The sequence below is a fragment of the Molossus molossus genome, unplaced genomic scaffold, assembly GCF_014108415.1.
Source record: "Molossus molossus isolate mMolMol1 unplaced genomic scaffold, mMolMol1.p scaffold_m16_p_1, whole genome shotgun sequence".
NCBI lineage: Eukaryota > Metazoa > Chordata > Mammalia > Chiroptera > Molossidae > Molossus > Molossus molossus.
In genome coordinates, this window is record NW_023425344.1 from 47,339,431 (window position 1) to 47,352,421 (window position 12,991).

Consider the following 12,991-nt stretch of genomic DNA (forward strand, 5'->3'; position numbering starts at 1 on the left):
ATTAATTTAAAAATAATATTTTTAAATGTAAAATTTGAATAACCATTTCTGCCAGGGGTGAGTGTGTGTGTGTGTGTGTGTGTGTGTGTGTGTGTGTGTGTGAGAGAGAGAGAGAGAGAGAGAGAGAGAGAGAGAGAGAAACTTTTTTTTCATGACTTAAATCAGGGGTCTTTATTCTTTCTTTACATTTATAAAAACTGGTGATAGAGAAAGAAGAGTGTCTAAAGATTTATAACTGTCAGTTTCTCTATGTAAGTAAAAGGTGTGAATTTTGTTTTATCAGAGGCATTAAGTATGAGTGAGGTCTGGTTCTGAGCTATGGATGGAAAGCTAAACTCTTCTCCATAATAAATAAGGGAATCTTTTGTTTCTCTGGCTTTGGATAGGAAACGAAGGAAGCAAGAAACTCAAGGGTAAGGATGTGCTGGGTCATGGGCAAAGGGGTACTAGGAGGTGGGAGCTGGGAAAAAGTTAAGGGGCATGACAAGGGACAAATCAAGTGTTATGGCTCTTCAGAGGAGAGGAAAAAAATTTTTTTTCCATTTGTGAATAAAAGGAGATATGGATAGAAGAAATAGAATTTGCATTGAGCCATGGATAAGAAAAGAGATTTGATTACATAATAATGGGAAATTCATTCTATTCAGACACAGAAAAGTAGATATAGGAAAATACATGCAGAATATGGAGAACTTCCAATTCTTAAGTGTTGTAGTGCGTGAAGAAGAGAAATAGGTGAATATATTATAAGGCTAGAATATAGGGTCAGCTTTCAGAAACCAAAATTGTCAGACCTTGGAGCCCTGTTCTTGCTTGGCCAAGAAGAATTCTGTGCAGGTTTTGTTTTGTTTTGTTTTTAGAGGGGAGGCAGCAGGAGCTTTTGGAACTCTACTTCAGCAATATAAGGTCTTTAACTGTGTGTTGAATATTTTGTGTGAGAATATTTGGGAAAGCATAGCAAAAATCCTAAAAAAAACTCACTTGAATTAGAGGGATTGCTGAGAAATGGACTGTGGTGTGGGTGCATGTCAGAAATGTTTCAAAAATAGAATGTACAGAACAAGGCAATGCAATACCCAGTCTTTCCCATTTGTTAGTAGTAGGAACACTCTCATGATTGTTGAAAGTGAATCATAGGAGTCATTCTGTTATCAGTGGAAATGGGTAGCCCTTTCCCCACTGAGTGCTGGGGGTGGAGTCATTATGATATCTGCAGAAAAATAATTTTACGAGAAATGTACGGGAGTTTGAGTGATATTTATTTGCGTGGAATTACATCCTGGGTTTCTAAAGTCCCATTTCCCTTAATCCAGTCCTGGGAAAGGTGTAGCTGGGGCTTCAGTAGAGCTAAAATCAAAGCCAGTGTCCAGAGTTTCCACTCCATGTTGCAGCTGGGTCAAGTTCAGCACTAGGTAGATGTAGTCCATTAGTCCGTTGTGTGTGGAGTCCACATGGCTGTGGGTCATGTGGGCAAATGAAGGGGAGCAGGAGCATGAGAGCCCAGCAAGCCAGGAGTCAACCAAACCGAACCAAGAGCACCAAGAACCAAGAGAGCGAACTCCTTTGTTCAGGGGATTAAATATCTCAAATCTTCCAGCACTTGTAGTGACCACACCCATTCTGGGCAGTGACCTGTGTTCTCAGGTGTGACTGACAGCAAGCACCTTTACTAGTCACCCCACCCCTCAACTTTATTGGAAATGTATATATCTCCTCTTTGCTCGGTCCCTCCCCCAATGGATCTGATCTGTGGGAATGGACCCCTGGCTCCCTGGGGAGTAAAATGCTGCAGCTTCCTTGCAAAGCTCACCAATGACGTCCTTGTACTATTTGACCTTCCTTTTGCCCCTTTCCTGTTATTAATAACTAGGTTAATTACAATGGCATACATTCCAGGTATCATCCTTTTCTTTATCCCACATAATTAATCCCATAGTAGATCCTAATCTCTTCACTGCTTTCCATCTCCAGCAACACCTGGCCTCCTTGCTCTTTTCCCTGCTTTTACCCTTGGCTGCTCCCAGCTCATCATCACTAAACAGCCAGAGAGAACCTTTTAAAACACTTAATTGAATTATTATTAATCTTGAGTGTAAACATATCTGGGACTTGTTATACTAACAATAAAATTCTAATTTCTTACTGTGGAGTGCAAAGTCCAACATTATCTGGTCCATGCTACAACTCATTATACTCTATCCATTCTGCCTTCTTTAATGTTCTGGAACATTCCAAACCTATTCCCACTGTTTTATTTTGTTGCATAGCAGGCTCTGTTTCATCCTTTAGTTGTCAGTTCAGATTTATCTCTGTAGAGTCACCTTCCCTAATGATTCTATCTGAAGTACCCACACCATTCCCAACATTTTATTCTCTATCATATTGTCTTTAAAAAAATCTCTTTTGGGCAATTAATACAATTCTTTCTTTCACATCACTATTTTTTTTTTCCTTCTTGGTAATATAGCATGCTTAATCATGTTCATGTATTTGTTTACTTGTTTATTCTTCTTCCAGAATGTAGCTTCCATGTTTTGTCCCTATCTATATCCAAAGACCTAAAAAACTGCTGGGCACATCGATTTGTTCACTAAGTATTTCGAGAATAAGTAGGTAAAAGGTGAAAGATTTATGTGATCTGAAGAGAAACCAGATTATATGAATAAGAGGGTAAATGATTGCAATAAAACAGACAGTTATTAAAAGCAACTATACTATTTCCATTTTGAGGGACTAGAAGAATGTGCTATTGGTGTTGGAAAGGCTATGAGGAAGGGAGACTAGCAAGATAACTATGAGATTTACGGGTTGATACAGCTGATTTTAGCACATAGGTTTTAGAGGTGCAAAGCCCTGTGGGGATATAAAGGGAAACGCAGCATGTTTCTATTCTCAGTATTTCCCATTCAGCAGTGTGTAGCTCTGTGCATATAGATTTGAAGAGTATATATCAGGATCTAAGCAGAAAAGCAGATGATACACTCAAGTAGGTTACCTTAGTTATCATAGAAAACTGTGGGCAGGACTAATAGAAACTACTAAGGGGTTGTAAATCGCAGTGGGGTCTTCGTACCACCTGTAGACCCATAGGGATCTCAGGAAGGAGCAGTTACCTAAGTAGAACTAACCTGGTGTTCAGTAAGGAGGATGCTGGTAGAATAAAAACCTTCATTTTATTTCTTTACACTTCATGATAAAGTGCCGATACTGCTCATTGGCCAACCCAACCAGAAACCAGAGAGCAAGAGAACTTGTTGCTATATTATATAGAAGCCCACCTCCTAGATACAGGGAAAAGTTAAGTAGCATGAAGTTCCAATGTTTTTTCCTTATCTATATTCATAAATTCTAAAAACAAACAAACAAAACCCTGGTACATAGTAATTCCTCATTAAGCATTTTGAAAAAGAGTGGATGAATATTTGTAGATACAGTGTAACACAACAGAAGAAAGTTACAAGGTATCCTGTCCTAATGACAAGGAAAATGGTGGTATCTGAGGGTACCTGAGAGGCAAATACATACTATGTAGCACAATTTGTCTTTCACTAGCTGTAATTAATACAATAATGTATTTCTGTAGTTACTAGTTATAGAGTGCCTGCTATGTGCAAAGCATTGCTCTAAACCCTTTACAAGGGAGTGAGATAGCAAGCTGAGGCACAGCCATTAAAGGTGCTGAAGGTTCTAGGTTGCACAAATGCCAAGTGTTGGACCTGAGATTGGAACTCATATCTTTCAAATTCAGAAATCAGTCAACTTATTAAAGGATATCGTCTCCTTGCATTGCATGCCAACGATCTCTTTTTCCCTATGGTCATTAATTTCCTGAAATATTTTATCACTCTTATTCTCCTTTTCATCTATAAAATGAAAAAAACATAAATTAGATGATATGATTTTATGCCAATTCTGGAGTACTAATAACTTACATAGGTTATAATTATTTGTGTAATATTATAGTATAAAAATGAATAAAAGTTTGGAAGCAAACATGCAAAATACCAGGAGAACACAAAAGCAGTAATAATAACTCTTCCGTATAACCTGGATCCTAAAGAAATATTCAGGAAAAAAGCACCAAAGGATAAGTCAATAACACCTTTACTTCAGTGGAAGTGATTACATTATAGTGTTGGTAATGTGCTTTTTATGAGTTGAAACTTCTTTTTTACAGGGTGATTTATCACATAGGCAATGAAGCAGAGTAATTAATAATGAAATAGATATAACCAAGTTTGAATCTCACTGAAGCCTGTCCTTTCATTATATTGGTTTTCTGAGGTTGGTGTCATGTGATACCAGAGGCTCTATCTAAGAAATTTGCAGACCAAACAATATTTTAGAGTTCCTAAAATATAGGAATTATCATATTTTTTAATGCACATTATTGTGAGTCATGAAAAAAATTTTAGAATTGGAGCAAAAATGAGAGATCTATGTTTAAAGGTGAGCTCTGTCATTTCCAGCCCAGTAATGCAGGATACTTAAGCCTGTGAGCATATTTTATTAAATTTTTGTAAGGAAAAGATTATATAGGTTATGTAAAGTGCTTAGCATTGTGCTTGGTCCATATAGTACATTTATTAAGTGTTGGCTGAAATTGTTATTAATGTAGGATAGAAAATATCAGTCATTATAACATATAAATTCTTTCTTATCATTTAGCAGAAATTCTTACTATTAAAAACAGACAATAGTTAAACAACAGAGTAACATCATTTATTTAAGGCTATAATTTGCTTGAATACAATTAAACATCACTAATGGTCTTTTTCATCTGTTGACCAGCATCTTCTTTCATTGGATAAAAACAAACAAATCAAACTTCCTCTAAAGTTCTTGAAGTCTCTAGGTTCATTTTTCAAAATATGTAGGTTTAGAGGCTAAGATGAGATATTAACAGCTCTGTGTAGTATCAAAAGTTTGATATGTATCTCAAAAGAGAGTAGGGTAAACATTGGAGTAGCAAGGTAAATATACTATACTCATTCTCAAGGGGAAAGCATTAGATTCGGAATAAGGGACTGCTAACAACTGTCAAAGATGACTTCACAAATATTGAAATAAAATAAACATGAAATATAATTTTTAATAGAAAAATTAAAACATGTTCATTGAAAAGATTCAAGTAATATTTAAATATATAAAGCAAAAAGTGAGTAACTATCCCCCCAAATCTCAGTCTTGCTTTGGATTCTCCCTCCCAAACATTTCCAGGAATACCAGGATTATTTTTATGTCACCTGAATAGAACCCAGACCTCTCCAGACAGTAGCATGAAAAGTAATGTTCCAGCTATGAGTCCCAGTGGTGGCTGTGTAGGTATGTTTGTGTGGGGCTAAGGGTGTTGTCTCCTATAATTAAAACATGTTCTTGCAGATCCTATCCTTCTTATTCTCTGTTGGACATTTTTTATGTTACTTTTGTGGTGGACACACTATAAGGTAGACTCCAGTGAGTCACACCCTGTATAAACTTCATCCCTGGAGTGGTCTAGAACATGTGACTTCTCGCCAACAAAAAATGACAAAGGTGATGTGGTAGTCACTCCTATCAGAGTGACTTTTATTAGACTCCATTGTAGCAGACTTGAGGGAAAGATGTTCCTGTTGCTTTGAAAAAGGTCAGAGGGTCTTGTGACAGGAGGTACACTGTTCTGCAGAGGCTGAGAGTGGCCACGCCTGACAGCAAAAAATAAGCACCTCAATGCTACAGCTAAAGAAAACTGAATACTGCCACATGAACTTGGAAAAAGAACCTGAACTCCTGAAAGTAAGGAGTCTGGCCAATATATTGAATCATAGACGTTTTTTGTTGTGAGATAATAAATGAAACTGCTGTAGTGTGAATTCTATTGATGACCTCAAACTGCTCACTACTGGTAGCCTCTTGGTTACTATTCACATCTTCTGATTTTTTTTTCCATGACTGGAAGTGAATTCCACATTATAGGGGTATTTTCCTTTCTCCTTCACATAGATGCTCATATGTGGTGATGGTAGAAGTAACGGGAGTAACTGAGAAGAAACGGAAGGTTCCAGTTGGCTACATATTGCTCCTGGAGCCTATTCAAGAATCAAGCTTTGCAGTTTAGTCCCACCAAATTCCTGCATGGAGGGTGGTTTTCAATTAGAGTTCCAAATGAATGCACTTCCTGGTTTCCTTAGAAGCACTCCAGTGAATCTCATAGGCACCTTGGTGTAAATCTGATCCAAATGGAAGAACACAGGTCAAGTTCTTTCTCAAAGAATTCCTGGGCATTTCACAAATCAGGACATTGGTTTGTTTATTTTATTTTAAATTTATAATTACATATTATTATGATAAATTAATTTGGTATTATGAATTACATAAATTAAGATGTGAAAATATGTGAAATATGTCATTCTTGTCATCTAAGCTTCAATTTAAATTCCCATCGGTTATTCTTGCTGATATTTCCAAACACTTCTGCTAAAACTTTATACATAAACATAAAATTAAGTATATATTTCATATAAAAATGGAAAAATGCTGTACATATTTGCCAGCTACAAATACAAAATAGCATCTTTCCAGCTTAGTATAAGTAAATACATACTGTATTGTTGACTGCATTGGAATGCATTTCAAGTACTCAGACATGCGTATGCACATATGTGCACACACTTGTGTGTGCATATTTTCATGTACATATATATAATATTTAGTTTTATTTATTTTGTTACTTTTTTCCCTCTGAAATACATATTTATTAAAATAGGATAAATTATGTAGTTTTAAAACTGCAAAAATAATGTATGCTTCCAACATTCAAATAAAATGCAAGAATATAGTATAAAGAGACACATCCTTAAAAGAGAAATAAAAAGAATGAGATATTTTATGCACTAATATATATATAAATGGCAATTTTAACCTAAACTTGTTTATATATTGACTTTAAGGGGAATATTTAATTCTAGCTTCAGTAACAACCCATTATCTATTAAGGACAACTCTTAGAATTGTGCAATATATGAATTCCAACAAGGGAGTATGAAATATTAATTATTTTTCATTTATAGAATATGCTTATGCATAATTCTGGTGTATATCTGGGAGGATAATAAAAGGCCCACATTGCTTCTAGGTTTATCTTGGATGAGAAGCATTACTTCTGGCAGCACTGGCTGAAATTTCTTTTGGGCAATCATTTTTCTTTCTATGCGTGGGAAAGGTTTTTACTAGTCTCATAAAGAAATCTAATCTCCAGACCGTCTCTAAAATTTCAATACTGATCAATTACTTAAATCAACAACCATAGAAAAAGCTGCTGAGAGGTCTTAGAAAATCAGATCAGAAATCAATCACAAAATAGTGCTAGCAGAGAAAACTAATTTGTGTGCTGTAGTTGAGTGTAGAATGTGGACTGGGAATTGGGATGGCTTTGCAATGTGTCCACCCGGCTAAGCTAAACCACATTTCCCAGAATTCCCTTTATTGTACGTTTCCATTAGAGAGAGCAACAAGGGAGATTCTCGGGAGATTTGAAAGGCAGAAGGGAGGCAGCAGCCACTTTGTAGCTCACTCTCATCACGGATCTGCTGACTCACCGCATTGGTGAGGAGCAGTAGCTGGGCCTGCAATTGTTTCTGCAGGTTGTCCTTGTTAAAAAGAGCAGACCCAACAAGAAACCACATGGATTTTAGTATGTCTTTGAGGGGTTCTAGCTCATGCTTGGGGTTCCAGCCTAATTATGATTGTCCCTTCCTCACTGCCTGCCTGCACTGAGGATTTCAAGTTCCAGCACCAAGAAGGAAGCAGCGGTCTTACAAAGACAGATTAATTAATGTACAAAATTCAGTAAGGGAATTCACTGTAAAACACACATGCACGGATAACACACACACACACACACACACACACACACACACCCATCTATTCATTCATTCATTCATTTATTCCTGGTTCTGCTTCCCTAGTTCAACCCTGACTAATATATGAAGTTAGGACAATAGCTATAAACAAGTCTTACACTAACTTTTCTTATATAGGAGAGCAGAAATAATATCTGGAGATGCTATGAAGTCAAAAGATGACTATAACAGAGTTCCTGATTCTATTTCTATGTTTCTGCTTCTAAAAGAGAAAGTCTTGAGGCAGAAGAGAAGGAATGCAGTCAATACTAATTTCTCTATAGAAAGAAGAAAAAAGGCAGAGTATGGGCTCAGATTCACGTGGGTGAGCAGTTTCTCGTGCCCCCACCCCAGCTTTAGAATGCGGAAAATCTACTCCCTTAGCAAATTTCAAGTATACAATAAAGTATATTTCATTATAGTCACTATATTTGTATGTTAGATTTCCCAGAACTTTTACATCTGATAATAAAATGCTGTACCCTTTGACCAACATCTTTCCGTTCCCCTACACCCCCTCCCCTGATAACCACCGTCACCACTTTTCTGTTTCTATGAGTTCAACTTTTTTTTTTTAACATAATGTTATCCAGGTTCATCCATGTTATTGCAGTTTTTTTTTTTCCTGTCAGTAATATTCCATTATATATACCAATTTTTCTTTTTCTATCCATGTACTGATGGACACTTAGATTGATTCCATATCTTGGCTATTATGAATAATGGTGTAAGGAACATGAGAGTGTACATATGTCTTCAAGATACTGATTTTGCTTCCTTGATATGTATACCAGAAATGGGATTGTTGGATTATATGGTAATTCTATTTTTAAATTTTGGGAGAAACTACATATATATTCCATGTGGCTGTACCAATTTACATTCCCACCAACAGTGTATAAAGGTTCAATTTTCTTCGACAGCATTTCTTATCTCTTGTCTTTTTTTATAACCTCCATCCTAACAGATGATACACCTCACTGTGGTTTTGATTTACTTTTTTTCATGATGAGTGATCTCGAGCATCTTTTTCTGTGCATGTTTGCCATTTGTATGTATTCCTGGGAAAAAAATATCTATTCAGGTCCTTTGTCCATTTTTTAACCAGAAAACTTTTTGCTATTGAGTTCTAATATATCCTTACATATTTTATATACTAATTCCTTTTCCTATATATGATTTTCAAATATTTTCTCTAATTCTGTTGGTTGCCTATTTATTTTATTGATTGCTTCCTTTTCTGTGTCGAAACGTGTTAGTTCGATATACTCTCGCTTGTTTTTTGTTTTTTGTTTTTTTTTGCCTGTACATTTGATGTCATATTCATTGTCATGATCATTGTCAAGGAGCTTTTTTCTCTTTGTTTTCTTGTAGGAGTTTAAGCTTTCAGGTCTTACATTGAAGTCATTAATCCATTCTGAGTTAAGTGTTGTGAGTGGTTTAAGATAGGGGTCCAGTTTCATTCTTTTGCATGTAAACAGTTTTTCCAATACCATTTATAGAAGAGACTATCTTTTCCCAATTGAGGGAAAATATATATTACATGATAAAAATTTATTTTGTAATATAATATATAATAAATACTATATGACAATACTTTGATATTTTATATAAAATATGTATAAAATATATCATATTTATAAATTTATTATATATATATTTACTTATATTGATAATACTGTAGACAAATGGAAACCATAACTGCCTTTATTATGATCTGATAGCCTTCATATCAGGCTTTTGAGTAGATACAATACTGTGCTTAAAATTCCTTAAAAAGATCTAAACTTTTTAATAAAGCTGTATGTGTATTAGTGTATATGTGTATAGTATTAGTGTATAACATGTTTTAAATACAATATAATCAAAGTAAAATATGTATATCGGTATGATATAACCAATAGTTATGTATACATATACACTATCTAAAATTTTTTAAAATATGATTTTTATTGATTTTTTTAGAAAGAAAGGAAGGGAGAGAGATAGAAACATCAATGGGCTGCCTCTTATGCCCCCTACTAGGGATTGAGCCAGCAAACCGGACTTGTTCCCTGACTGGAATCAAACCACTGACCTCGGTGCATGAGACAGCACTCAGTCCACTGAGCCACCCCGGCCAGGTTATATATGAGTGTTTATGTGTGAGTTTATCATATTTTATAGTTCATAAGATACTTTATAGCTATTAATTATGACCATAATCATTGGAGGTAGGAATTATATTTCACCTTAGAGGAAAAAAATGCTTATCAAATTTAAATGAGCCCAGTAGATGTCAAAGCCAGAGCACAAACTCAGGCATTTTAACTGTTTTTAGAGTATATCACAATTATTTTTTGCTCAGGAAATAGAGTTTTCAGCATTTTAAAAGCAATGCCTAAAAAATAAAGAAAATACCGGTGCCTATGACACTATTATGTGACTGATCAATTGAACACTTTTTAAAAAAATTATGAAAAAGGCCTTTATCAAGAAATAAATATAGAATAGACAGGCTGCTGCAATGCAGACATTCTTGTTGAACAGGTGTAATACTTTCTGTCCCCGTGTACCATTGCCAAATATTCACAGATCCATTATTGTGTTACAGTCCTTCTTAAGAAGACTCCCTGTGAAATGGTGTATGTGCTATCATCTTATCCCATAGAGCAATCTTTATATATAGATGTGTGTGTGTGTGTGTGTGTGTGTATACACAAACACTTTTTTTCTTATTTATTATTGATTCTTTTAGAGAGAGAGAAAGGGAGAGAGAGATAGAGACATCAATGGGACAGAGAAACACCAATTAGCTGCCTCTTGCATGCCCCCTACTGGGGATCAAGCCCAAAACCTGGGCATGTGCCCTGACTGGGAATCGAACCTAGATCTCTGTCCATGGGACAATGCTCAATCCACTGAGCCACACCAGCCAGGCCTATAGTGCAAACTTAATATCAAAATGAATTATGAAATATAAATATTTTATTGTAATAATTTATACTAGATAATATTTCAATTATTTAATGCAATGAGAATGCTGAATAATAAACAACCACAAAATTTCAAAGGCACACAATGATAAACTCTTATTTAGCTTACACATCTGCATGGCGCATCAAATTGGACTGTGCTCACTCACAAATCTGTAGTCATCTGCTGAGGGGCGTGTAGGTGGCTCTGTAGATCTTGGCTAACATAGCCTGGATGGTCAGCTAACTGACTACTAATGTAGGAAGGTCTCAGCTGGGATGGCTTGGGCACTTGGGTCAGATACTCCTTTATCTCCAACTTCAGAGTAGAAACCCAGGCATGTTCTTATATATTTTAATTAATTAATTGATTAATTTTATTATTGACAGTATTATAGATCTCCATCAATTCCCCACCACCTTTGCCCCTCTCTACCCAGCTCCTGCCCCACTCGAGGCCTTCACCACACTATTGTCTGTGTCCATGAGCTATGCATATATGCATATAAATTATTTGGTTAATCACTCCCCAACCCCAAAATTCCTTCTCCTCTGACATCTGTCAGTCTTTTTCGTGCATCCATGCCTCTGGACCTATTTTGTTCATCAGTTTGTTTTATTTATTAGATTCCACATATAAGTGAGATCATGTGATATTTGTCTTTCTCTGACTGGTTTATTGTGCTATAATAATAATCTCCAGGTCATCCATGGTGCTGAAAAGGGTAAGAGCTACTTTCTTTTCACAGGTGCATAATATTCCATTGAATAAATATACCACAGCCTTTTTATCCACTTATCTACTGATGGGCACTTGAGTTGTTTCCAGATCTTACCATTGTAAACAATGCTACTATGAACATAGGGGTGCATATATATTTTTCTGATTATGTTTCAGGATTCTTAGGGTATATTCCTAGAAGAGGAATTGTTGGGTGAAATAGCAGTTCTAATTTAAATTTTTGAGGAAACTCCGCACTGTTCTCCATACCGGCTGCACCAATCTGCATTCCCACCCGAGGGTTCCCTTTTCTCCATGTCCTCCCTAGCACATGTTGTTTGTTGACTCACTGATGAGTGAGAGAAAAGGACAAACTCAATCCCTTAAGTGTTTTATACCCCTGCTTTTGTCAGATTTAGAAACACCCTTTGGCCAAATAATATAAAATGGCTGAACCAAATCATATCATATGGCAACCCATCTGAGTAGGATGGCACTGTGTGGTGAGTACTGTTATCTGCTACACAAATTCTCCTTCAGGTAAGTAGGACAAGCTACTGTAACTGATGTGAGTTCTATTGGAAAGCATTCCTCAAGTATCTCCTTAGTTTAGGAACTGTCTTAACAAAAGAGAGCCACCTCAACAAAGATATTACCTGCCTCCTGGGACAGCTGGTAATCAGTGACCAATTGACACAAAAGTGTTAAAACCTGGACCTTAACCCCAGCTATAAACAGGTCTCCATATTAATTTTATTTGCAGATCTCCCTGTTGAGTCAGCTGAGTCTTCCACAGAGAATCACTTGCAGTTCAACAACTTCTTCTGTCCAATCCTGTTTCCTTCCATTCCATTTCACCTGTTTTGAGCCTAAGGTCATTCCCTAATTCACTTTCTGCCACTAATCTTCACCTCAGAATCTACATCCCAGGGAATCCAACCTGCAGTGTACTGCAAATTACATAGGAAAGGGTATGGCTCCAGGGAAAGAATCAAAGTCAGGAATGCCACCCACTTAATATAATTTTCTAGTATAACAATCTAGCAATGTGAGATTTGATCATCCTTAAAATAGTAATTGCAGAAAAGATATTTTTCTCCCAATTATCTTTCTTTTTCTTCTAATTCTCTTTTAAGATTGACCAATGTTCTAGTCACCCAGTATTATAACTAATCTGTGTTCACATTTTCTTGCTTTTTCTTTTTGGTCATGTTAGAATGTCTTACTCATGTTGATTTGCCTGTCAAAGTTGAACTCTATTCAAATTTAAGTTCAGATCTTACATTTTACTTGATATTTCTCTTGATTCCTTACAGCTAGAACTGGTCTGATCCTCCCCAGCATATTATATCTTATTTCTTTGACTTATCATGTCATATTAATAATTTATATGGTTGCCTCACCTCCTGATAAGACCTCCAAGCAAGAGCAGAGTG